At 41.5% G+C, this 27,609-nt stretch overlaps 1 protein-coding gene and 1 long non-coding RNA gene across 12 annotated transcripts in view; one reads left to right on the top strand and one right to left on the bottom strand.

Annotated features, from left to right (window-relative positions):
• Gm29906 overlaps nt 1–17,996 on the top strand; it is a 67,495-nt gene extending 49,499 nt beyond the window's left edge. For 7 of the 8 annotated variants that reach the window (XR_865504.2, XR_865502.2, XR_865500.2 and 4 more), the window contains 4 exons: nt 5,461–5,582; nt 16,297–16,432; nt 17,389–17,703; nt 17,805–17,996. This is a non-coding gene — a long non-coding RNA (predicted gene, 29906). The remainder of the gene's footprint in view (nt 1–5,460; nt 5,583–16,296; nt 16,433–17,388; nt 17,704–17,804) is intronic. The other variant, XR_865501.2, reaches the window with a different exon arrangement.
• The window catches only part of Vwc2l (von Willebrand factor C domain-containing protein 2-like), a 163,500-nt gene that overhangs the window by 19,928 nt on the left and 115,963 nt on the right, over nt 1–27,609 (bottom strand). Inside the window, exon 4 of one of the 4 annotated variants that reach the window (XR_373257.4) lies at nt 26,265–26,413. The exons of the other annotated variants lie outside the window; for them this stretch is intronic. The gene's annotated coding sequence lies outside the window, so the exon portion shown is untranslated. The remainder of the gene's footprint in view (nt 1–26,264; nt 26,414–27,609) is intronic. 4 annotated transcript variants of the gene reach the window in all.

Below are 27,609 nucleotides of genomic sequence, written 5' to 3'. Positions count from 1 at the left end.
AGCCCAGAGAAGAAGAATACGGTCATGACACACAAGAGAAAGGTGGACACTCGTCCTATGCCCAGGCTAAGTGTCCAGCTCTAAGCATGGAGTAATATTCAGGTTCAAGATTAGCTGTCTCTAGCTCACCTGTGTCACCATCTGCCCTGGCAAACTGTCAAGTTTGCCAAACATGAGTGTCCCATTTCATTAGGACTGTGAATGACTTTTAAGCCCTCATCGTGCTTCTCACTGCTAGCCTAAGGGTAGTTAGGGTTCACATGGTCCCATCCAATTTATATACGAGGCTGCCAAAGCTCAAAGACAGAGATAAAGCAGAGACTTCAGACCCCGGAGCTAGACGACTCCCCTTTCTGTCCTGCTTGGGCATTGGCTGGCTCTATGAACCAAGCCTCCTTAGCCATGAAGGGAATTATAGTAAATAAGAGAAGCTACTTCATCGAAGTTTTGATGAGACAAATAAATTTTCATATATAAGGCACCACCAAGACTGTACCTGTCACATAATGAAGCTGAATAGTTATTGCTGCTTATTGCTGCCACCCAAGCTGCAAACTGAATAATTCTGGTTAGGCTGTAAAGTTCAGGCTCTTTGGCTTCTGCTCTAATTTTTTTATTATTATTTTAAAAAAAAGGCATTTCTTGCACGTATGTGGATTAATATTTGTTTCCAGATCGAGTAGGCATGCGGCAATAAAATCTTTGTGGGTTTCTCCCAGGCTTGTTTACTGTTAATCAGAGAAAGACAAGTGAAGAAAATACCTGAGTAATGGCTCTCCAGGAGAAAGCTAAGGGGGTAGACACTGCTGTGTGCCCTTCGCTGATTGAATCATGACTTCTTAGGAAAATGACTTGCAGTGAATCACTGAGACTGCTAATGGTCAGTGGTTTTTGTTGGAAAGAAAGGGCACGGGTATACGAAGAAAAAGTTCAGGTTAAGGGTAAAACTGGGATTGCAGACCAAGTAAAAGGAAGAACGAGCAGAAATAGACGTTCCATATAAATTGGTATACCGTGAGAAGTTTTGTTGTCTTGCTGCTTATAAAAGGATCAATGTGATTTGTTTTTACCGACAACAGAAATATTGAGCAGATTATGCTATCCTGCTCTACAGGTTCCTCTGTGGTCATTAAAAGGTAAGAATCACAACTTGCAGCTGCCTTGCGAGGCTTCGGTGAGCTATTATTGAATACGTGTGGATTTTCGCAGAGAAGTGGGTACAATGTGATTCTAGTTTGATAGAGCAAATGTAGACACGCAGACATCTGTGTGTGTGCATATAGGGGATTGCAGGAGGATGGAGAGAAGAAATAAGCACAAACACTGTGTTGCTAACATGGCTTGTGTTACTAGGGGAAGGAGATGCTGATGAGCAGGGAGGAGTGAGGTATACAGCTGGAGAACAAGTTTAAAAACTCTGCAGTAAGGAAGGCATCAAGGCATATTTATAGTTGGCTCTGTGCATAAGGAGAAAGAATAAATTCTGATACTAACATGCATTTTTAAAATCAATGTGTATGCCTAATGATAAGGTTCTTTCTCCTTAAAATTTGTTATCAACTTGATAGTGCAGCTGGTATGTCCTGAAACTGAAGAAGTGTGCTGAGGGCAGGCATAGCAAGGGGCAGAATAAGAAGAGTCCTTGCTGCTCTAGTCTCTTTGATCCTGAACCTCTAGGGTCCTAGCTCTCCACTCAGAAGACACTGGCATGCATGGCCGGCAGACTGGAAACATTCGTACTCTAAGGAATAATCTACTCAAAGTCTTAAAAAGGCATCTATCAAATTTCAGACAGTGTGTAATTGAACATAAAGCTAAAAGAAGCTGAAATAGCTCATTGCTATTTTATACTGATTATATGTTGATGGAAGGTGAAATAAAATATATTAGTAAATGCATTATTTATATAAATATGTATTATTAAAGTCATCTTTATCTTTTACCTTTTTATATGGCTGCTAAGAGAAAAGTAAACTCACACTTGTGGGCTGTGGGGCTGGAGTTGCGATCAGTTGGGATGTACTTGCCTAGTGTGTAGGAAGCTCTGGGTTCACACTCCAGTACTGACTACACTGAAATCCCAGCACTCATGGGGGCAGAGAGAAGAAGTTCAAGGTCATTATCAGCTATGTAACAATTTTGAGGATTGCCTAGGCTATATGAAGTCATTTCATACCCCTCCCAAACTCCTGAAAAGAACCCCAAACAAGTGAGTAAATACATAAGTAAATATTGCCTCTGTATTCACGTGATATATATATATATATATATATATATATATATATATATATATATATATATATATTTTATCAGATATTACTCTCCTAGAGAAATAAGGGAAGAATGTAATGTCAGGTCCTCAAAAAAAAAAAAGCTAGTGTTTGTATAATTTGGGGACAAGAAGTGGTTTGATTTGTGGGAAGTAGCCTATCTTTAGGACAGAGGAATTTTCAAAGAAAATCTTAGTCCTTGATCAATCCTATCACCCTAATTCGGGGTACCCTTGAAATTAGAATTCTTGGGCCCCACCGGATACTTTCTGAACCAGAAAATCTGGGTATGGAGTGTCCATAGTCTGTGACATGCTAAGGGATTTCAGTTGAAGCCTGAATGTGAGAGCTCCTGCCTGAGATCAAGCAGAGCTTGGCTGAAAGCCATGCTACCAGAAGCCAAGGAGATAACGTAGTTAGTGTCAGTTTGGGAGCTGGCCTTGCAGCACCACACATGGATCTGAAAGGCAATGAATTCAGTGTGCGACAAGAACATAGGCTTTTAGCAAAGGGTCATTGCTGAGAAGAAATTCTGGGCTAGTAAATAGTGGTTAAATGGTTCAATTACTTTGAAGTTTCAGCCTCAGCTGCCGGGGCTGTCATTACTGTGTTTCTCCAATAAGTGTGATTTTTACCCACATGACAGCTTGGGAATCAAGGAGATGTGTATGAGACATGGCATTTGGAACTATTTTAGAGGCTTTAATGACCTCACTTTAAAAAAGTAAGGTGGTGTTCACTGGCAACAGAATAGTATATACTTATCTTTGGATTTGAAACAGGCTGGAAAAGAATGTTATGTAGCTTTATATAACTGGTGTATAAAGTTGTCTTTAAACAAACTTATTCTTCACATGGACTTTGAAAACTTATCTCATCAATAAAAGAATTACACATCTATTCTCATTTCATTAAAAATAGTCATGAGTGAACATCTTTGCATGGAACTCCTACCCTCTTAGTTGATGGAAGGGTGGTTTAGCTTTTCAACAAAACATATACACATGCAAACGCACACCATTCCATCATGGAGATGAAACAGAAAAGTTTTAGTTATATTCAAAGACATGTTATGCCTTGACAGAAACAACCAAAATTAAAGATGATACATAATTTATTTCATTATCAGAATATATGTCAATAAATGACGGTCTTTTCTTGGCTAGGATAGTAATGTATTATTAGACATGTCATAGGTGTACTATGGCATGATACACGGTGATGTTTTCCGAGATGCATAACTAACAATGCCTTGTAGGTAGTTCCTAACTCTGAATCAGAAATGATGACAAGATTAGTATTAAATGACTTCCTAAGTTATACAATAAAACTCGTTAACTTAAGCTGGGCATGGTAGCACATGCCTTTAATTCCAGCACTCGGGAGGCAGAGGCAGGCGGATTTCTGAGTTCGAGGCCAGCCTGGTCTACAAAGTGAGTGCCAGGACAGCCAGGGCTACACAGAGAAACCCTGTCTCAAAAAACCAAAAAAAAAACAAACAAACAAACAAACAAACAAAAACAAAACTCGTTAACTTAGTTGTACAATGAAAATGAACTGATAATTTAAAAATTCTACAAGCAAATATTAACCACTGTCTGAGCACACTGAAGCAAATTTGATGAGACAAATAGATTTTAGACATTCATGGATGTGGTTAACTACAATTGAAAGTGAAATAATAATGGGATAAAGTTTATAAAAAGTAAAACATAGAATATATATATAGTAAGAGATTTTTGTCTAGTTCACAAGAAGAGCCTAAAGAGAAAAGTGTGCCGAGGAAGTGCTGTGTGATAAGAAAAGTCCAAGAGGGGAGATGGTCCAGGAAAGGAACGTGGTCCTTGTAACCTCTCCTAAGTGCAATTAGTGAAGACATGGAGTTTAGGGAACCTTCTTGATGCTGTAGAGTAGAGGCAGTGCCAGGGTATGAAATAAAAGCTGGGGACAAGTAGGGCCAATTCTTTAATGTTGCTAAAAAGCTATGTTTGAGGTTGTGGGTGGCACCCGGAAGGCAATGGTAACCGTTGTTTGACTAGACTTACCATTTAAAATGTGTTATTATACTTGTTTCAATATAGGTACCAGCTGAATCAGAAGTTGTTGTTACTGCGTGGAGGGAAGTAAATAGATGGATAATTTTCTTGCATGAGTCAGAAATATTGGTAGGCTAGTTCAGGGAGGTAGCCATGGAGTACAGAGAGATGTGAATAAATACATGGGAAGCTTAGGAGACTTTATCAGTGTGGATCTCTCATGTTAGTGGTAGCCAGGGCCTGGGGAATGACACAGAAGCTTCCACATAAGTTCTGATGTAAGCGCATATTTGGAACTGTGGTGAAGAAACCGGGCTTTGGGAGAAAGAGAATGGAGTCAATTTCAGAGATTTTGAGCAGAAGGGACCACAGACCATCTCACAGGATGTGAACAGAGGAATAGCATGGTCTAAAGTGGTCAGAGAGGTAGAAGCCTCTGTCATACAAACAGTCACCAGAGCCATGGTAGTGTGGACAAGGTTTTCCTGGAATTCTGATATTAGGCAGGTGGAACAAGGGTCTAAGACAACATTGGCATTTAAGGTGCAGACAGAGAAGGAACAGATGACAATGACTAAAATGGAGAAGCGGAACACATAGGAGTATCTAATACAATAAAAGCAAACACTTCAGGCCCAAAGCAGCTGAGATGGCCAATGAAATTAGAATTGAGCCAAAAAGCTCAGTGTGACCTTGACAGGAGTAAATTCTAAGGTGGCAAGAGCCAACACCCTTTTATCAGGTTGAGGAAATGTGGGCAGGGATAAGGGTGGAGAAATAAAGGAAGCCGGAGGGGGAGGAGAAAGTGTTTTTGAAGCAGGAAGGGTGGGGTACGATGACAGAACAGCATCCTTGAGAAAGGCAAAGAGCATCGAAGTCTGCGTTCTTAGATGCGAAACAGCTCATTTATCATAGCAGTAGGCAGTAAGAAGCTGAAAGAGTTTCTGCCTGATAATTTCTAGTTTCTCTAGGAAGTAGGTGGGACATGAACCTGCAGAGAGTGAAGAGAGAGAGGAAGAGGACAGAAAAGGGCTGAGGCAGCTGTCAGGGGATGTATAATGGAATTGTTGAACAGGGCTGAAGGCCCAAGTGAAGAAAATGGCTACAATTTATACGGTAGCAATTTGATTGCTTCTGTGATTTTTTCTCTCCAGAGCTCAACAATATTGTCAAAGGGAGCTCCGGGCAGACAGTCAGCATTTAATAGCCTTGTGACCTCCAGCAAAGAGCCAATTCTCTCTGTTCTTCCCATCCACGCTGTTTTCTCATCTATGAGGTAAGTATAAGACCACCTCCCTCATACCCATCAGAAGAGTTAGATGCATAAGGTGCTGGGAATGATGGATGAGCTCAGGGTACCACTCTATGAGTGCTTGCTATCATCCAGGCTTGGAGCTAGGCAGGGACAGATGATGGTGCCCATAAAGGAGTGGATGGTATGAACAAGGGAACAAATGAAATTGCAAACTGGAGAGCTAAGTTGAAGATAAAGGGACCTGACATTGATGGTTTTTTGCTTTCTGTTTTCTTTTCTGGAAATCACTAGATTGATTTGTATTTATTAGAAGTTTTCCCAGCCTTGGACTATAGTATGCTAGTTTTGCTGATAGAATCAAACCAGTGGTATAAATGAATAATGTCATCTCAGCTCTGTTACCCTCCAACTCCATCTCTTCTTTGACAATGGCACCCAACACGGACAGATGGAATTTACATTAAAACGGTATTTTCATTGAGAGCTTTAGCTTGAAGTACTTCCTGTGGGCCCTCCATGTTCTGGAATGCCTGAGAAATGGCAAAATTCTTAAGGAGGGGGAAAAAATTCTAAGAAGCAATATTAAGGGAATCCCCTTCAGTTAAGGCAATTGTGTTTTAAGGCTGTAAATTTGCCAGCTGTTTATGTTCTTTTCCTCGAGGTCTGCAATACAATTTAAGCCAGGAAAACAATCAGTTTGGTCTGAGCTAGAATTGCTGCTTGAAAATTGAACTTTAAAAGGAACCCTCTGCATTGCCGACGTGCTCAGAAGCTTGGAGGGGTGCTTTTTGTCTCAGAGAGCAGATTTCATATGGTCATTCAGATCATGGACTGGGACCCTGGCTCCTTTTTTCTTTTTCTTTTTTTTTTTTAAATCATAAACACAAATGGACTGTAGACAACATTTGCTCCCAGGTAGGACAATGACCGAGGTTTACATGGTGCAACATCATTCAAGGACCCACTGACCGCTGTCAAAATGAGGAAACAGATGCATGCCCTAGTAAGCAAGCAAACCATTGTGGACTGGGTGCTGCCTGGTAGCCTGGGAGTCTACAGCTCTTGTCTTTTATTCTTTCTTGTGCAAATGATTTTTAGCTTGAATTGGGATTGAGGGAGAGGTCAGGTTAGTTAATCTTAGGTGGAAAACCTGCCACTCCCATTTCAAAAGATATCCCCCAAGTCTGCCACCTCCCCAGACACCAGTGGACAGGTGGCAACTATCGATGACATTGATTTATTCCTTTTTTCCCCAAATATATTACTGTCCTCTTGACCAAGAGTAGAATACGAGACAGGTTTCCAAATCTTCATAGGCTTATATTCTAGCAGGCAGCGAAACAAATAGAGTTAGAAATAGGAGGTGAGTATGCAGGGGGAGGGGAGGGAGGACATGGCATGATTGAGAACAGTCTGGATCAAAATAGAAAGCAGAGGAAGGCTTCCTGGAGGATCTGGGGAAGATTGAGTGAAATCTTCGGAAGTAAAGAGGAAGCAATCTGTTGGCAAAGGCAATTTGCATGTCATTGTGGTGATAAAGCTGTTCCTCTGGGGTTTTAAAAGCTATGTAGGTGGAGTGTGTGTGTGTGTGTGTGTGTGTGTGTGTGTGTGTGTGTGTGCCTGAGACACATTTTGAATAGGATTGTATGAGGCTCAATTTAAACAGAAGATAAGATGTAGCATGAATTAACAGGAGTGACGGCTTCTTTTTCTTTTTAAATTAGTGATGCTTGTTTATGTATATCCCTTTATGCAGAGAAGAAAAGGCCAGTAATGAAAGATGACAGGTTTTTAGAATTTCTGGGTCTTTATGCAGGGGTAATCACAGAAAAAAAAAATCAAGATTCTAGGACCAGCTGCAGCCACAGCATCGCCAGGGAGCTTGTTGGAGATCAGTTATATCAGGCTCTACTACAGACTTAACAAACCAGGACCTCTTTCAACAAGAGGAAGTATTCTTCTAACACAGTCACTCTCAATCTTCCTGATGCCACAGACTATTAATACAGTTCCTCATGCTGTGGTGACCATAATGTTATTTTTATTGTTACTCCATTATGAACCATAATGTAAATATCTGTGTTTTCTGATGGTCTTAAGAACCCCCTGTGTAGGGGTCGCAACCCACAGGTTGAGAACCCGTGTTCCAAGTTATAACTATTAGGATGAGGACAGAAGGATTTCTTATCAGTAAGGAAGAGCTGTGAAATGATGTTCTCTCGTTCTGCTGGGAAGGAATGAGTTATTTCTTGAAGGGGAGGACTTTGCCAGTTCTTGAAGCTTTGCAAGCTGGACTGGGGGAGACAGTCTGGCAATCCTTTGGCCTTGTGTGGGATGTATGCTGCTGCATCCTACCAAGGAGCCATGCACTGACATCGATGCAGGTTTGGTGTTTTGCTAGGCAAGTGGAAGTCAGTAAGAAAGCAAGGATGGATTAATGAAGTGCTAGGTCTACGTTGGAGAAGACCCATTGATCCCAGCAATGAGGATCAATGAAAGCCAAGAGTACGGGGTCGAACATAACCATCAGTAGAAATAAGAAACACTGTATTGCTAGCAGTCTTAGGAGCTCATGAAGAAAGAGCTGATATCACTCTATGACAGAATTTCATGTTTCATAGATTAGCTATAGCATTCACTGTTTTCTTCTTACCTCAGTCACTTAGCCTCGTCTGAATTGCTCTTGGCACTGAAACCACCCACCAATATCCTTCTGCATTACTAAATCCTCCACAGTTTCAAAGTCCTTACAATGAGTATACTTGTAAAGTAAGTCTAAAGCTTTTAAAGAATCCAAGTAACATCCTTTTTCATCGTGAATGTGTCTATATTTTCTTTATAGGATTTATAGAGGCAAGTCTATTCGGAACACTACCCTGGATTTCACACCATGGTTCTTGCCTTAACCTTCCAACTTCAGAGCACTTCATTCCTCCCGTGTGACTTTATTTAACTATCCTTATTAACAACACAGGTCAATCCCTTCCACTGTGAAACTCAGAGTAACAGGCATCTGTCCTGCTCAGTTTTGTTTCCAGGAGGTTTGTAGCTGGCAGAGAGGCTTCTGAAACTGGGTAGGAAGCCCTTAAAGAAGTAATGCCAGAGAGAAAGCAGAGGGAAGATTGTGAAAGGCTTTTTCTACTACAACTAGGTTTTTGAAGTTTAACCTGTAGGCACTGTGGAGGGCTGGGCAGCAGGGGTGAGTGACAGGGGTGAACAACTGAGGGAAGTGGTATGAACAAACATTTCCCTCTGCTCCCTCTGTCCAGAGTATGGATGACTGAACAGGGGGATCAGATCATCAAAGAAGAGAATGTGAGTTGCAAGCTACCATGGCCATGCAGGTGAAGGATGAGAACAAAGGCAAGACTGGAGGTGTCGACAGTGATGCCCCTGGTTATAGTTTGGCCTTTATTGGCATGGGTGCAGAGATTGAGAATGGGAAGATGTCGGCAGTCCCCAGCTTCTGGGTTGTATGACGGGTAAAAACTGTTTAATGAGAGAGCCGGGAAGGGAAACTGAGTCAGAGAAGAGGAATGGGGACAGCTGTGACATCTGGGGCCTGAGAATGATGAGTGCCATTTTAGACCTTTAAGAATATTCTGCTTCTGGCAATAAGTGTTGACGGGGTCCGTTAGACAATAAGAGCTGTGGACACAAGCCTGTGCTTTTTGAACTTTAAGGAAGAGCCAAGGTTGAAGCACAACCATCTTATTAAAAGTACTTGTGTTTATTTCCCCCAAGTGAAATTTATAAACCACCTCTACCGCCAAATCTGTTGTGAGGGAGTAAGATAGCTGGTAGAGAGCCCACTGACTGACCTTTAGATACACCCAAGTTTTCATAGGATGCTCATTTTCATTCCAAATGGCATGGCGCAGCCCCAGGGACGGTACTTTCTGGAGCATTTGAACAATAAAGAGAATTTGCCGTGCTTGCATTTTTACGTGCAGGGTTTCAAGCCAACTTAGTTTTAAACACTGAGCTAGGCACTTTTGAAGCATTTGCATATCTGGGTTAGCCTCTTTGTTGCAGAACTTTTGTACAGTGACCCTGAAGAAGTCCTTGAACCAATTTAGTATTTTTGTTTGTTTGTTTGTCTGTCTGAGCCTTGGTGGAAACAACTCCTTGGGGATAGGAGAATGATCAAGATTGTTGCATTCAGGAAATCAAAAAGGGAGACCAAAGCTATAGCTAAGCTAAATTCTTAACTTTTTTCTGTAGCATCATTTTATGATTTTGTTTTGTTGTTTGTTTTTAAACAGATCTACATCATATTCTCTGGAACCTGGGTAAATGTAGCAGGATAATGTTTGAACACAAGATTAAGTCAAGGGACCTTATCATGGACCACTCGGGAGGTGGTCCATGGGAGGCAGGAAAACTAGCATCAGTAGTGGAGAAGGAAGCAAGGGGTTGGGTGATGAGAACAGGGACTCATGAGCCAAGCAAGACTGGGATCCTTCATCCACTAGAAAGTGCATGGAAATCGTTTCCTCTCTGAATCTTCCGGAATGACAACAGCTCTGTCAGCTTCTTTGCTACAGAATTCTAACTGTTAGAATTAAAACTGACAAGATTCCCTAGGCTCCTTCCTGCCAGAGTAAGCAAGAAACCCTAGAGTCACTCTCAGAGGAAGTTGAACTCCAAAGAAGACTCTCTAAAGAGAAAAGCTGTAAACAAGGCCCTGAGAGCAGATTGGTTGCCTGGGAGAAACAGAAACTAGCAGAGCTTCCTGGAAGAGGTGTAGACCAACTGAGTCTCTTAGAAAGGGCACAATCCAAACTGTTGAGCTGCCTGCAAGGTGTGCAGTGTGCCTCAGGTTCCCAGGTTTTGTGACTTGCTACCTATTCAGGGGTGACCTTTGGTGATACAACTGTCTTTGGGTCATTTCTGCTCCTGTGAGTAACTTCTCTCCTGTGTTCCTGTAAGTAACCCCAATAAAACTTATTGCTTCATGAAATTGGACTTTGGTATTATCTGAATTTTGGTCTGCTATGAGTTCTCTGTCTGAGTTGAGTAGACATTTGTGCTGTGTCTCCCCAGAAAAAGTTTGGTCACACAACACAAATCAACTGTGATAATATGTTGAAGGATTTGGCTGATGCACTTGTAGTTTGCCCTTAGCTGCTTTTTATATATTAAAAAGAAAAGATGCTTCAAGGCTCTCAGGATGGTACCTCAATCCACTGGATTTGGTTGAGTTCCCTGCTCAGATTTGAATGTGTAGGCTGAGTCTTTATATCCTGCAGGGAAAACATGGAAATTTATTTATGAATTGTAAGTCCTGGCTTGCACTGTTCATTTTCAGAAATCAAATGTACATCTTCTTTGCCAACATGCAGTTCTTTAAAAAAAAATGCCCACGCAGATTCTAGAGAATATTGGAAGAAAATAGGAAAAGAAAGGTGTAAAATTTTCAGGCCTGCAAATCAGACGCCTTGTGTTGTCAAGCACTGATAGAACACTCACAGCATTGGAGAGACACTGAGCCTCGTGGCCCAATGGGAACAGAAACAGAAGGGCCTGGTTGTCTGAGTGACTAATTACTCTCCTGGTTCACTAGTGTTGGGGAACCTTGGAGAGCAAAGCAGCCGAGAGCCATGGTTTCTGTAGATTTAACGAGAACTTTGGAGTCACATTGGCATCGCCTCCACCTTGAGAAGACATTCAAAGGGAGCAGAGTCTACCTCACTGTGGAAGATAAATCAGTGAACAAAGGAAGAGGCAGAAGAAGCAAGAAAAGCCTCTGTGAAACAGGGAGAGGTAGACGTTCAAGCACTGTGGACTTTGCTCCACAAACACTGTTCACTGGTCTGCTCTACACTGTGCACAGGGCCAAATGATTTGCTTCCAGTTCTTCATACCAGAGAAAAGTCAAGATGAGGATGGGCCAAAGATACCTTTGAAAGGCTGCTTGCCACTAAAGCACAGGTACTTGGGGAAAATGAATACTTCCTCACTTCACTATCCTGGAAGCTCTGTCATTTCAAGCATTATGACACTGCATACCTACAGGCCACTTCAGGGGTGGCATCCTGTCACTAGCAGAGAAAGCTTGGTGGCATTGAGTTTTGTTGTTGTTGTTGTTTAAATCTATAATGATCATATGTGGCTGCTGCGCAGGTCATCTACACCCCAGGGACTTTCATGCTGATAGGTCTTTATCATTAAAATATCAAAATGTGGCATGTTAGTGTCTGGTACAGATACATGTCCCAGATATTAAGAAATACAGTCCATGTGGTTAAAAAAGTGATGCTCTGCTACCTTTTCAGTTCTGGTCAATTCCATTTTCTTTCTTCTAATGTATATTCTCCAGCTTCCTCTAAGCCATATGCATGTAGGACTTTCTGTTCTCTCCTATCTCAGTGTCCAGCTCTGACCTTCTTGGCTTTAATTTTGCAGTTGGTTCAGAGACTTCTGGGGGATATAAACTTAAATGTGCAAGGCATGAAACTTCAGTGTTCTGTTCATTTTCTTATCCCTTTCCCAAGTTCTAGCTTGTAGCTAGCAATATAACATTCAAGATGCTGATAAACACATGCTATCACCTTGAGTTAGCCACCTCCCCCTCTGGACCTTCCTTTACTATGTCCTTATTTCTACAGTGGAAGAGGACACCGAGAGCATCTGTGTATATGACTGTCTCTACATTGCATTTAGTACCAATAAGATTCTCAACACATTGCATGCCAATAGCTGAAAATCATTAGTAGCAACAGGAAATGACTGTAATTTCCTTGAACAATACTCCAAGATGTAGGTTCTGCCTCCTGTGTTAAAATTAGGGTATCATCCTCCTTGGAGTTCCCTGTGCAATGCTCAGCTTCAGCACAGAGTCTTTTGAACATGGCAATTTTCCCCAGGAGTACTCTCTTACTCAGCCACTTATGCCGTTTGTAATATTGTGTTCTCAGCGTTTGGTAAGAAAAAAAAATGATTTGTATAAAAATTGAGGCTTCAGAGTGAAAGAATGACATTCACTTTACAAATGCAAACATGACAGTAAATCACAGGGTATTTGAACAATTGCATGTGTTTTTCTGTTGTTAAAATTTTGATATTTGCAATAATTGCTCAGCCTGCCTGTGAACATTACACTTCATTTTTATGAAACTAACAGTCACTGGGAAGGAGGACAACTGCCACACCGAAGTGCAGTATTGCTCCTGCTGTGGCCATTTCTATAATAAAACAGTGCTTTTGCATGCCCCCCACTAGAGCATTACCGGGAGAGGAACTGAAACTGTTAGGATTCCAGAGAATCTAGGCGGAGCTAAAAGAGACAGCAAATAAGATCTAGGGAGCATTTGGCTGCAAGAAAATGAACACAGTGAACATATGGTAATCAAACTGGAGTTTCGTGTATCTTGGCAGCTATGTACCCATTGACACAGTGATTCCTCTAATGCTGCTTAGAAAATGGGATTGACCATAGAGGAAGTGAGAGTCAACACTGAGAGGAAGCTGTGACTATTTGGTCTTAGCTTGCGAGACAGTTTGTGTTTTTATTATAACTGATTTTTATTATTAGCATGAGGTATGTGTGTGTGCTATTATTAGCATGAGGTGTGTAAGTGTTTCATTATTAGCATGAGGTGTGTGTGTGTGTGTGTGTGTGTGCGCGCACGCGCGCGCTCGTGGACAGCTGTGTATGTGTAGACGTTAGAGGACAGTTTTCTGCAGTAAATGAGTCAGGTCTCTTTCTATACCTTTACCTGGGCTCAGAGGAGTGAACCCTGATCCTCTAGCTTGTACAGCCAGCACACTTAACCCCTTTGACATCTCACTGGCCCTAGACTTTTTAAAAGGGTCATCTCCTAGGCTCAGTGAGATCACTCCCAAGTCCCTCTGTCCCTTCTTCATGCATTCATTATCTCACCCCCTCAACCTTAACTTCTTAAAAGTCATGTTTTCATGTGTGATCCTAAATCAAATCCTGGAGCTAGTGAGCAGAGTGGAAGAGGTGACAGTATATATAACAATAACATCATCATCATCGTTGTTGTTGGTCGAGATAGGGTATTGTCATATAGCCTAGGCTAAACATGAACTCAGCACTTAGACAACACCAATCTTGAGCATCCTCCTGCCTCAATCTGCTGAGTACTGGGATTTAGGAAAAAGAATTTAGAAATGTAGAAGAGGCTCCAGTTTGTTCATATTCCCATCCAGCCAATGTACAAAATGATGAGCTATTATAGGTTGCTCTTTTTATGACGCTGAGAATTTATTCATGACTCTTTTCAATTTTCCTTATACAAAAAGCTTAAAAAATACTTTTATTGTGCTTATGGACGTCTTAGTGTTTACAATCCAACATTCTAAATGCATCATGGACTCGATTGTAGAACCCATATGTGCCTTACTCAGAGTTTCCATCGCTGTGATAAAACACCATGATTAAGTGCCACTTGAGGAGGAAAGTGTTCATCTTGTTTACAATTTATCTGGTCACTCTCCATCACTCAGACGTAAGCAGGAACCTGGAGGCAGGAACTGAATCAGAGGTCAGGGAGGAACACTGCTTACTGGATTGATCTCAGATGACTCTAGCTTGTGTCAAGTTACCAAAAAAAGTTTGTCAGCATACCTTATGGTTGTTATAAGGCTCATTTATCAAGGACTTTCTGGGAACTCTAGATCATGTTACTCAAAGAAGCTGGCATAAAGGACCTTGTAGTTGAGATAATATGGAACTTGGGAAGACTCAGAACAATGGGGATGTAGCCTAGTGTAGCCAATTTAGGGTCCTGGGTTCCAATTTCAGTCTTTCTTCTAACTGATTCCACAGACTTGAGTTTCAAAACTCTCTGTTGTGCTCCATGCATTTGTATCTTCAAAAACAGTATAATAGCAATTCTCATTATCATAGGATTGCTGCAGAGTATAGAAGAGTGCATGAGCTACCGCATCAGTGAGAGATTAATTCATTCACCATTTGCTCTTTTTCTCAGTACAATTTCAATGAACGTAGTAGCAATGTCTTGCATTAAGGATAAGATGTGTAAAACTTGGGTTATGAGAGATGCCCTTATTTACCGTCAGTCAATTACTTGTTGGCCACCAAATCTTGCTCAAGACTCTACCCTATGAGAATGGGTTCCAATGTCTGGAAGTAGTTCTTAGCTGGAATCTTCTGAGAAAGACATCGAGCACTATGGGGATGCTCCTGATACACCATCCAGCAAAGCAACACCCAGGTCATAGACCAACTTCAAAGAAACTGCTGACTAAGCTGGGTGGGCAGATTGAACGTGCTACCTCCCCGGATTCAGCTAGTACTTTCTTACAGGTTTTACAAGTCAGATCTCATAGCATGTGTTTCTGGGTCAAAAATATGAATCGGCCAACAGAGGCTCCCTAATCAATATCTGTACCAATGTACAGCCAGAGGACTCAGAGTACTAGGGACAGCGAAGCTACTCATGCCTGTAGTTGCTCTCATCCTCCATCTCCCTGGACAAACAGGTAGTAGAGGACTTGGGATCGTAAGCCAGGGACTTAGTTTTGGTCTGTGTTTTAATTGCTAGATGTGCTCTCTCAATTTCCAGTCTTCCATTGTAGGCAGGGAGAGCAATGTGATGCCTCCATGTTCATCCTCACAGGGTCGCAAGATTGCCAAGTAAAATGATAAGCAAGGGAACGTCTCTGTAACCTATGGAGCACTGTGGTGTTCTCATCACGTCAAACGTCACGAGACTGGCTAATAATCACACTCCGGGCATACCGTGAGCGCTTTACATGCTTCCTTACCCAGGAGCACCGGGAAAGTGGGGCCACTGGGAAGATCTGGCTCAAAGTCAGAAATTCTTTCTGTCTTCTAGAAACCACTTAGCACTTCAGAGTCAGCCAAACCAGCTGGGCTTTGAGAAATGGTGCCGGGATGCGATTTGGAATGCCTTTGTCTGCCTCAGCCAGTTTAGGACTGTGGAAACTGTCTTCATTTTTTCTCCCCATTATTCTCCCTCACTTTCCTTTCTTTGGTCAGAATATTCAAATAGAAGAGGACTACATTTTCTGGGGGCACAAAGAACAGTTTGATTTTCTGAAATATATGCTGTGGATTACACATTTTTTTTGTTGACTATTTTGTCTAATAGCTAGGTTTCAATCAACCTTGGTTATGAAATGCAAGGCAAATGATCAGATGATATTGATTAGATTAACGTAACTACCTTTTAAATTGTGAAATGGCACTAGTTTTTCTATCTTCTGTCAGGTAGAATCATAGCCATATGAAACTGATGTTATTGTATATGTGCTTCATGGGGTTAAACTATATTTAAAGGTAAACATCGGACCATTCAGAAGGCTCAAAATGAATTAAATGTGTGAATGCTTGAAAGCTAGGTTTGAATACAATTTAAGGATGGCATATCTTGACTCAACCTTTCAGAGAATTTTCAAAGAGTGGATGGGGTGGCATATACCTGTATGGCACTGAGGCAGGAGAATCATTTGGAGACAGGAAGTAGAAGCCGGTTTGGGCAGCACAGTGGTGAGAACCTGTTTAACAAAAGTATTTAAAAGTTATGGGAAGGGAGGCTGTATAAGAACTGAAGAGGTTTTTTGTTTGTTTTTTGTTTTTTGTTGTTGTTGTTTTTGTTTTTTCCTTTTGAGTTCTCTAACCTAGAAGACAGCATTTCATATTGCCTAAAAGAGATAACTCATTAAGTGGTTACTGAGTGCTCCTAGAGACTTAGGCAGAATGAATGATTCTGTTTTTCAGGTGCCAGTCCTTCTATGGGCAAGGATTTCAATGGGAATTGTCACCAACTGGGAAAGAGTGGACACAACTGTACAACAATGGGAGTTGAGCACAGGGTGCTGCGCAATAAATGTCACAAACTTCCAGTTGGCACAAGGTTTTTAAATTATGCACACATTTTAGTAATGGGAAAGTTTATGTAAATATGTCTTGGATGAGAGTGTATGAAAATTGTACAGCCATTAGCTGTAATCACCCTTGGGATAAATCCATTTCTGGAGTAGGAGAGACAGAGGGAATATGAAAGGTGAAAGACCAGGAAGGGCATAAGAGAGTCACACTAGTGGGATAATAAGATTCTGGGAACTTGTTTTGACCAATGCCTGCAGCAGTTTTCCTCTGCCTAGGATGCCCCGGTCACTGCATGGCAGACACCAGCTAAAATAGAAGCTCCACTGGACTCAGCAGCTTAAGAGCCAGGAGCTGCATCATGCATTAAGTATACATTTCTGAATGATGTCAGGCTCAGTCTGAGCCAGGCAGCAGCAGGAGACGTTTCCAGTCACTTCAACTTTGCACCCACCTCTGTGTTAGGCCCGGGAAAGTCTTGTCAGCAGCAATGATTGCTCACTGATGCAGCAATCGTGGGAGACAGAAAGGCATTTGGCAATTCTGGTCCCCAGACGGACACAACAGCTGGTATGGGGCACCTGGGAAGCTCTGCCATGCGGGTGGGTTCGGGAGGTGTTTATGTAATCCTCCAAGCTGCCTGGGAGCTTTGTGGGTTGTGTACAAATGATCTGATGCAAATAGTCCCTAGTGGTCACAGCTTGTTTTCTCAAAATTTTACTGCACGGCACACACAAGGACAAGCTGGAGGGAGTGTGTTAACAATCTAGTGGTTGAGAGCCACCTAAAATGAGGGGATGCCATTAAAGCCAGGCAGACTGTCAACGGCATTACATTCACTCAGGGAGCCAACACTCTTCCATAATGAATGACCTCTTCCACCTGAGCAAAAATAAAATGACCGCACGGCTCTCCGGCAGCTGAACTCCCCTTCTGGTGACTGTTCATTATTATTCTGAATTAGATTCCACACTTTTACCTCAGGGAAACGGAAAAAGAATAAACAGCGCTTACTCTGCTTCGGACCTCAAATGCTACCTAAAATCTACCTACACTCCATCAGTCTCAATGACTCATGTTAAAATCCCTGCTAATTGTGTGAAAATATTACCTGCTGACCATCAGAGAAGCAACCCCAAAGTGTGATGGCCTGTTTGCAGAGCATCATGCCTGGAGCTGAGCCTGGCATAGGTTCATCATCTCAGTCCTAGTTTTGGAGATGGGAAAGCCATGGTTTGGTGGACTCCAGCATGTATGTGGCAGAACTGGGGTGTAGAATGAAGACTACTCTACCCAGAGGTACTGTGCTTATTGCCATATTATACACACAATGATCTCCCACAATACATTTTAAGTATGTCTAGTCATATATTTGACAGTGTTGTTCTATTCCCTATCAGGATTCATGATAATGGAGCAATGAGACAGAATGCTATCATTGGAGGAGGGAGGATCTGGAGACCTCAGATCAGCAGAAGGACATGTGCCTGGATGGTTCAGCTTGGGAAGTGGAAATAGCAAGGTGACACTCAGAGAAACAAACAAGGAGAAGCCACAGAGGCCCCTCGCCTCCCCCTCCTCTTTTCTCCTTTCCTCTCCTCTTCTCTCCTCTTCTCTCCTCTTCTCCCCTTTCTTCAGGTCCCCTCCTGTCCCTCTCTCTGTCTGTCTTCTTCTCCTCTCCCCTTTTCCCCCTCCATCTTTTATTCCCCCCCCCCCGTTTCATTTGCTTATTTGGATAGCACCAATGCTAAAGATGAAATGAGGAATTGGAAGAAAAGAAGATCTTGCATGAAGAGACAACTGATCTTGGGAAAGGGTGACAAAAAACAGAGGATGTGATGCCCCATCCTGGTCCAGGGAGCTTCCACAGTATCCACTGCTGGGCACCTAAGTATTTCTGGAGCTATTGTAAACACAGTGTTACAAATTTTATTAGCTAAAGAGCCCATCTTCTATGGTCATGTCCTTTCATAATACTATTAGCTAGCTAGCTAACGTTTCTGGAAAAAAGTGCCACTAGGGGTGGAGAGGACATTAAAGAAGTAGAGGGAGTGAGGGAAATGGGGGAGGTCCACTGGCTTCTTTTCATATGTTGTTTCTTGGGAGGGGGGCAATGTTTTGTTGGTACTAAGTTCACATATTATGGAATAAAGGTGTAAAGGCACCAGCCTTATGGTACATGCCTTTCCCGTGCAAGGAGAAACCATCGCTTATAGGAAGGGTGATTCTTGGTTTTCAGAGAGCAGTGGTTCACAGTAGGGACATGGGGGTTATATGGGGGTCTGGATCTTTTCTAGGGTGTGCTAAATACTGGTGTTACCTAACTTTTCATATCTTCTGTGTCCTCATTTGCAAATTAGAGTGCTGGCTTCATAGGCTACTACTATGAAGACCAGAAGAACAATGCATATCAAGATACCAATAGACACCCAACCAGAGTTAAACACTTTTTACTGTTTCTTTCCTGTGTATGTGTATGGTGTGTGTAGATGTGTGTATGTGCACATATACATGTGCACATAGATGCATGTATGTGGATGCTAGAGGCTATTTTTCTCATTCTTTCTACCTGTGTTTAGATGAGATTTCTCATTTAACCAGGAACTCATTAATCCAGGTAGCCGAGCTGGCCAGTGAGCTCTGCCAGCTCTCTGCAGTGCTAGAGTAATGAGCATGTTCTACATTCAGTTTTCACAGTGGTGCTAAGTATGCTAACCCAGGTCCTTGTGCTTACATAGCAAACACTTGACCAATGGAGGCACCTCTGCCATCTTTTAAATACAGTTTCTATGGCATAATCTATTACCTTCTTTTGGACATTTAAGAAAGCCAAGATTCGAAACACATAAAGCTTTATTTGGTATTCTTAGCAAGCCAATTTTATTCAACAACCAGTAGAGATTATTAGACACAGCCCTCACCAACCAGCCATCAGCACTTCCAGGGTGACACCTGATTCTAATTTAATCTTGGGGAGGAGGAATCTTAAGATGTCAATCTGAAATCTGGCATTTTCTTTTCTTTAGCCAGCTTCTCTGATCTTTTAAAGTTATCTTTTGAATTGTAACAGAGAAAGACACGAAAGGCCCATGAAGCAGTAAAAGCTACATAAAAGGATGCAAATGGGTCTTAATTTTTTATCATTGTAGAGGTGGGGTTTGAATCATTTAATTAAACTGTGGAGGACTTTGTTGGTTTGACTTTTTTTCTTCAACATCAGAGATGCTTATGAAATGTATTTTAAAGGGGGAAAAAACTAGTCGATTTCATAAGAGTTAGCACCTTTGTTAAAATACCAGCAATGGAATTTGATATTGCCTACCTAAAACAATAGACATTAACAACATCATCATCGACAACAAAAAAGAACAGAGCATGCACTAAAGCTATTTGCTTGGATGTATCTACCATGCAAGGTCAAATTATTTCATTGTTCATGAACAAAAAGCACTAAGCACAACTATGCTGTGTGTGGAAATTGTAGTTTGATAGTTTAGATTACCAAGTGGTCCCAGAGAATCATAGCAAAGCAGCCTCTTTCACTGCTATTGACACTTAGTTTCCTAATTAGTGCAAAGTACACACAAGAATTTGAGCCAGGGTGGCAAACTTAGTAGCAGTAAATGAATCACCACATTTATTTTGCATTTGAATTTTGATTGTGTCAATTTTTGGAAAAAATGAAATAGGCCATCAAAACAATTTTATAAACTTCTCTGCAGTTGAATTGAATGAGTCTAGGAAATGCATACTTTCCCTAGGTACCAGCTGGGTCATGCTTCGTCTCCCCTGAGTGATTGACGGCTCTTTGCAATAGTAGCACTGTTATTCTCAATTAAGCAAGATAGTCCCCAAACAAACCACACAGTGTGGCATCCAAGGAGTGTGCCACTACATTGCCTTCTTAACAATTTAATTGATTATATGGTTGCTTGATGCTGTGAGGAAGCCTTGCAACAAGAATTGAAAGATTTAATGCCAGCTATTCATTCATGCAAGGAAGATCTATAGATACAATTTAAAAGCACTCAGTTTAGAAATTATGAGACTTTTTCCCCAGTGGAAGTTTTAATGTCAGTTGTACAAAAGGTATAGACAGCTAATTCCTCTCTCAAACAATACAGACAACTGTGGATATTTTTGACAGAAGTAATCCCAGGTTCACCCACTTAGCCACTTCAGGCTCCTAAGTAATTTAAAGTCGACAAAACAGAGTGTCAAAATTGACATAGTGACATATATTAAGAAAGACTTTGGAAGAAGATAGAATATTTTATTAGAAAAATATTCTTTAAATGAAACAAACTATTATTCCACATTCTATATAGTGATAAATATATACATACCAATCAATGTACATATTAGTTTATTCTAAAATGATATGAGCATAGAATCTAATATCTACTTGCATCTACATGGCAATAGTCCGGCAATAAAGAGGGTTGTGCTTTCATCAGAATTCTTTCTTAGTTGAGTCCTTAGTTACATCACTTCAAGCTAGTCTCTTAGCATGTCTTTGTTGTAATGATTGACTGAGTTTGTTATATGTTAATATTCATTTGACCTGCAAAAAAATAGGTTGAACATTCTACTAATTCTCTAATTGTTATGGAAGCTACTTTGACTAGACACATCCATAGAGCACCTCCTATGTGTGATATCTTTGTAGAGTAATAACTACTTCCAGGCTTGAAAAGGAATTCACTTTCCCGAAGAGCCACTGAAGGGTGTTTCTCCACTTCTTGTTTTGTCATCGTGGCCCTGCAGACATTGGGGTAGCGCTTATAACATTGTCTGCCATACCTTCTCACAACCCAGTTCAAGCTTAATTAGCTCATGCTGGAATCTGTTGGCATGAAAAGTGCCATCAGGGACAAACACTGGTACCAAAGGAACCACTAGTGAAAGAGAAACTGTTAGGAACGGCAGGGAGCAAGTGGCATGTGAGGTTCATGTATGTTGATACATGTTTACTCAGTAGCCTCAACATTTTACCCATGGCAAGTCCAAGAACACCAGTTTGCTTGTCTTTGGCCACTTTGGCTTTGCAAATTGGGCTAAAGAGTTCAATAGTAAAGCCATATAGGCTCTTGGCAAGATGTATAATAAAATTGAAAAGCATGGATGCTTTTTATCTATTCTTTTCATTTTCAAAAAAATTCTCAAGGTATAATATGTATTAATATGGGGACGATACTGATGTTGCACAATATGTATACAGTGTAAGAATGACTGACGACATTTGCTAATACATACAGTTATATTCAGCATGTGTTTCTCCAAAATTCAACTTTACACTTCCTCTGTGTGTGTGTGTCTGTGTGTGTGTGTGTGTCTGTGTGTGGTGCTCACATATGCATAGGTATTTGTGTGGATGATCCAACCATATATGCAGGTGAGTGGGGGCTAAGGTGTCTGTTTCTCACGCTATAGCATGGTTTTGGCTACATTGGTTAGCCAAGGATTCCCTGAGATTCACTTACCACACATCTTCCCCTGACACTGCCATTACAGGTACAAACTACCACTCCTGTATTTTATGTGGGTGCTGAACTCAGGCCCTTATGCCTGTGTAGCAAATACTTCACCGACTGAGTCATGTCCTTAGTCCTCAACCTTGGAGCAACAATTTCCTATCCACCCCATCCCCCACTCCAGCAACCACCGTTCTACCTTCTGCCTCTGTGTATTTCTTTTTTATAGATCCGACATTAAGTGAAGACATGTGGAGATTTTTGTCTCTTTGCTCCTGAATTATATATAGCTTCGTAACTTCATCCATGTTATTGCAAATGAAACAGTTATAAAAGCCTTAGGATGGGGGAAACTTAAATGTCTTCAAGTGTGTGAATGGATAAGAAAATATGGTGTTTCATTATTTTTATTTAGTCGTTATATAGTATCAGGCATTGCATTGGATGTTAGGAATCCAAGGACCTGAAGATTTGGAAGAACATTCTAAGTGTTTATAGACTTTGATAGGAAGGGTGAATAAATGAATGGCTTTGGCAATGCAAAGCATTTTTTTCTTTTACGAGAGATACCTAACATCATGAAATGGGGAGTGGGAAAGGACTTGTTAGTGTTTGGGAAGAAAGATCTCTAATCTATTTAGAAAGATTAGTAAATGTTATTGAGAGCGGGGGGGGGGGTTGTGGGGATTATTTTGGTAGGGTGGTGGCAGCTTCATAATAGAAAAAAAATGCTAAAGTCATTTGTGAGTGTTTTAAACATGGTGTGGTGGCTTAAAGAGGAATGGCCCCATTGGCTCATATATTTGGATATTTGGTCACTAGGGAGTGAAGCTACATGATAGGGATTAGGAGGTGGGGTCTTATTGAAGGAAGGGTGTCACTGGGGGTGGGCTTTGAACTTTAAAAAGCCCAAACCAGGTCCAGTGGTGCTCTCTCTTCCTGCTGCTGGATCCTGTGCACCCAGATGTAGAACTTTCAATTTCCTTACCACCATGTTTGCCAATGCGCCACCATGTTCCCAGCTTTGAGGAAAATGAGCTAAACTTCTGAAACTATAACCAATTAAATGGTTCATTTGTAAGAGTTGGCATGGCCATGGTGTCTCTTCACAGCATCAGAACACTGAGCAGGACACATGGTGTGAAGACAGCCAATATACATTTTAAGAAAACCCTCTCTAGACTCAGTTAGAACTTATCCAGTCATGACAATGACGTTAGCAGTTTTTGTTCTAGAAGGAAAAGCACTTTCCAATAGTGGACCAAGTGTGTGCTGACAAGGACTCAATCTTTTAGTTGGCTATAAATATGTAAACACAGAAAGTTTTCAAGGGCATGCAGTTCATCTCAATTCATTTGAGACCATTGGGCATGCAAAAGTTTCTGCTGGCTTAAGTCGTCAGTGTAAATCCATCTCATGTTTATTCTCATATAAAGGCACACACAGGGTGGCAACTGCAGTATGATTCACATACATGTCTATTCCTGCTATTTTACTGGAAAGATCTGCATCAGGCACATCTTGAATAGTTGATGAAAGAAAAAGTGAAATGTTTCTATAATATAGTATTTCCCTAGTATTTACTATATGCCTTGCACTGGGGCTTTAATGGTGGACAAAAAAAAAAAAAGTCCTTATGTTCTCACAGTGTAGCAGATGGCTAAGACTAGCATTAGGAGATGCAAAGCTTTTTTGTTGTCACTCAAATATAAGACATTAGAGACTTTAAATGGTTAACACTTAACATGTCTGCCAGTGGTAAAGCTTGGGATTGGACTGAAAGCCTGAGATACTGAGGTGATGTGTTGTCTTGTCCAAAGAGTCTATGCTGTCTACTTTGGAAGAGCACAGCCCTGTGTCCTTGGTCCTCTCTTAGACGTTCCCATGTATAAGACCATCTGTGTATGCATCCAAGTGTGTGTGTTTCTGTGTCTTCTCATTTTTGTAACTTGTGTTATACTTTTAGTTAGGATTTTATTGATTTCTGTTATAACACTGTATTCATATAACTGATATAGGCACTCTCTAGCTGTATCCACTGCGAGTCAGGTTGCCAATGTTGTGTTTTATAAAAATAAAGATGGAAGGAATATGTTTGGTGGAGGTGTGGTAAAGTGTGGGGGAAGGGGGTTGCCTCTAATGGCCCATGCTGAGGCATCCCTTTCTCACTGAGTGACTAGCCACATGACAGTATATTATAGAATAAAGTTTATCCAGGGCATGGGGAGGGGAGTTGAGAGAAAGGCAGAGAGAGAGAGAGAGGGAGAGGGAGGGGGAGGGGGAGGGGGAGGGGGAGGGGGGAGTCGGGAGGGGGAAGTGGGGAGGGAGGGAGGAAGGGAGAGGGAGAGGGAGAGGGAAGAGGAGGAGGAGAGGGAGGAGGAGGAGGAGAAGGGGAGTGGGGAGGGAGGGAGGAAGGGAGAGGGAGGAAGAGAGAAGAGTAAAGGAGTAGAGGTCATTGATGAGTATGTGGAGAGAGATGGGGGAAGGGAATGGGGAGAAAGGGGGAGTAGGGTAAGGGAGCAAGAGCAAGAGAGCAAGACAGAGCGGAGGGGGAAAGCAGCCCCTTTTATAGTGAGTCAGGCACACCTGGCTGTTGCCAGATAACTGTGAGGTGGCACCTAGACTAAATGCCAACAGACAGCCTAACACTTAGTGTTTGAAACTGGATAAAACTCATAAAACTTTAAGACACACTCATCTGTCTTTAGGCCTATGACCAAAGCTCACATTTTTTTATCAACAGTCACAGTGCAACAGGATTATAGTCTTTATTGTAGCATCTAATTAAGTTCAAATGAAGGAAACCTTGTATTTTCTTATTGGGAGTCAAGCTCAAGTACATGTCAATAGATCTATCTCAAGATTTAAGAGATTCTAAACTGGAAAGTAGGGGATGAGAGGCAGAAAAGGTGTCGGACCAGAGCTGCAAAGAAGAACACTGGGTACTTTGCTGAGAAGTATCTTTGCCTCATCCATCACTTTTATGAATGACAAGGCAGAAAGGAAAGATTAAATAGTAAGTTGTCTGGAGATATGCAAAAGATAGTTTGAGAAACAGTATAGGGAATTCAGTTTGAAATAAAGAGTTACAAAACATTGCTCTAGTCAAGTCTAACTCCTTGCTTATCTTTGACAGTAAGTGGACTTTATTGTTTAGCTGAAAGAACGTTTTTGACTTGTCTGAAGCAAATCTAAAAATCATTTTCAAATAATGTCCATATTGTTTCAACATTACTCATAATTCTTAATGGTTCTACTGTGCCTTTTAAAAATAGAATTGCCACTAGTTGTAACTACGTAAAAATAGTCAGGCATTCTAAATAGTTAATTTCTTCCTAAAGGCTACTGCAATCCAACTAAAAGTTATTGGAATTTCTTAATCTTTTTATTAATAGGCTACAAACAGTGTGAATATGGCTTGAAGAGGCTAAGATCTCTGTTGTATGTTTTTGTACAATTAATAGATTGCCCTCTATTCAGCGCTAGAGATAATGCTGGAGATGACGTCATGTAAATGTTTCAAACAGACTAATGTCAGTCATGCCCCTGCCACAGCACATGGGTGGAAGTCAGAGAACAATCTCAGGTGTAGGTCTTCACCTCCCACCTCGATTCAGACAGGCTTTCTTACTGTTTGCCACTGTATATAGCAGGATAGCTGACCCACAAGAGTCAGGAAAGACTCCTCTCTCTGGCTCCCATCTCACTGTGACCAGTGCTACGATCACAGATATGAACAACCTCACCTGGCTTTATGTAGGATCTGGGGGTTTGGACTCAGTTTGTCATACTTATGTGGCAGATGCTTTATCCACCAGATCCATCTTTTTGACCCAAACTTTGTCCCCTTGATGGGCATTTCTAATTCACTGGACTCAGTTTTCCTTCAGAAAACTTTCTCTAGGGTATTTTATGATCTTGTAGGATATGTCAGTTGCAGAACTACAGAGGGTCTGTGCACAACTGGTGACTGGTGCTCTTCAGAGTGTGGCAGCAAGCAAGTCTGGAACGTACTAGTTTTTGTCACTGCCCCACTTCTTCCTCGTTAAAAACTTCCTCCAAGTTCAAACCAAACTTGCTAAGACCCTAAGTTTCTATTCATAAGGCAACTTCAGTTGGTAAGTAGTTTTGTTTATCTAAGAATACAGAATCACAATGACCTGGAAACACAAGGGAAATGTTAATTTCTTTAAACCAGAATTTTAATTGCAGCGTGTGCAATTAAAATGTGTGCAATTAAAATGTGTAGCACTCAGGAACAGGATGTCGGAACCATATGCATTACAGCACCATTGGCATTAGGCTCCACCTTCTGGGTGCAAGGAGTGAAAGATGGCTCTATTTTCCCATCTTGGCTGTGGCATTATCAGTACCGTGGACACTTACCACACATCTCAGAGATACACGGTGTGACTCAGAGGGTCCAATTTGGCCCTATGTATGTCCCTTCTGTGAAACTTTTCTGGGGCCTGGCCCTTGACTCCAGCCACCAATATCTGCAGCTGAAGGGATGGAGCCGCGCTAGGGCTCTGAAGCTATGGCCAAGAAAGAAAAAGAGAGAATTGAAAGCGTTTCCATCCTTTTTATTGGCAGAGAGTCAAGGAAAACAGTTTAAAAATATTTGTCAGGGAGTCACCACTACTTGGAAGGTTTATGGCTAAAGTCTATCTGTCATTACGCACAGATAACCCCGGCAATTTAAATTACAGAAGCCACACATATAATTCAAGACAAAGTTATGGGCATCCCCTAAAACCTCCTTCACTTGGTTGACTAAGATCAGAAAGAAAAAATAAAATGTCTGTTTTTCACTAGGCAAATGCCCTAAATCACAGCGTTCCAGGAGCGTTTTTGCTTGGGCTGAATTTGCATTTATATGAAGAGAAATAACAAGTGTGTATTTGAGAGAAGGATCCCGTCTATTATTTGTTTATTTTTTTCATTATACTTATTAAATCTCTTGGATTTTATTTATTTATTTATTTTGCTTCTGCCTCCCCTCTCTGTAGCCTACAAAGGAGTTCTTCGCTTGAAAGTGCTTTAAAGATGGATGCACAGACAGACTCTGAAGTGGGAGCTGTAGAGCAAGTCAGTGGCAGAGCCCAGAGGCAGAGACCTGTAAGCCGGCTGCACCTCACGCGGTTTAATGCCAGCAGCCTCATGTAGAGCGCAGCCCCATTACTGCTGCAAGCCTATTCCATTTTCCTAACTTTATCTTTAAATATTGCTAGGGCACCCAGTGAGTTGAGAGTGCTTTAATGTATGCATTTACACACACACACACACACACACACACACACACACACACACACACACACACATTCTGTATAATTACTGCTCAAAATGATTCCATAAGGTAGCTTTGGACGTCACTGCACTTGTTTCTGGGTCACAGAAGAAACTGGAGCGTGATAGGGTAAGTGGTTTGTCAGGTAATCATGAGCAGGGCTGTGAATCAGACATGGGGTGTGGGATGAGTTTTGTTCTCCTTGCCTGGAGAGGTTGTGGACTCTCTTGAGTTTTGCTCTCTAAATGGTACTGTTATTTTGGTCATTGTTAGAGGAATAGGAAAGGATTTAGGTCAGGGGAGGAAGTAATAAAAAGAAAACATAGAAGGAGCCTATTGGAAGCACCTCCCCAGGACAAGGACAAGGCTTGGTCTCTGTATTCCCACACCCCCCCCCCCCCCCCGTGTCCCAGTAGTCTGTCTGTTCTTGTGTAGTCTCAGATG

The sequence above is a fragment of the Mus musculus genome, chromosome 1 (genome assembly GCF_000001635.26).
Source record: "Mus musculus strain C57BL/6J chromosome 1, GRCm38.p6 C57BL/6J".
Lineage (NCBI taxonomy): Eukaryota > Metazoa > Chordata > Mammalia > Rodentia > Muridae > Mus > Mus musculus.
This window is presented reverse-complemented; position numbering and strand designations above follow the sequence as displayed.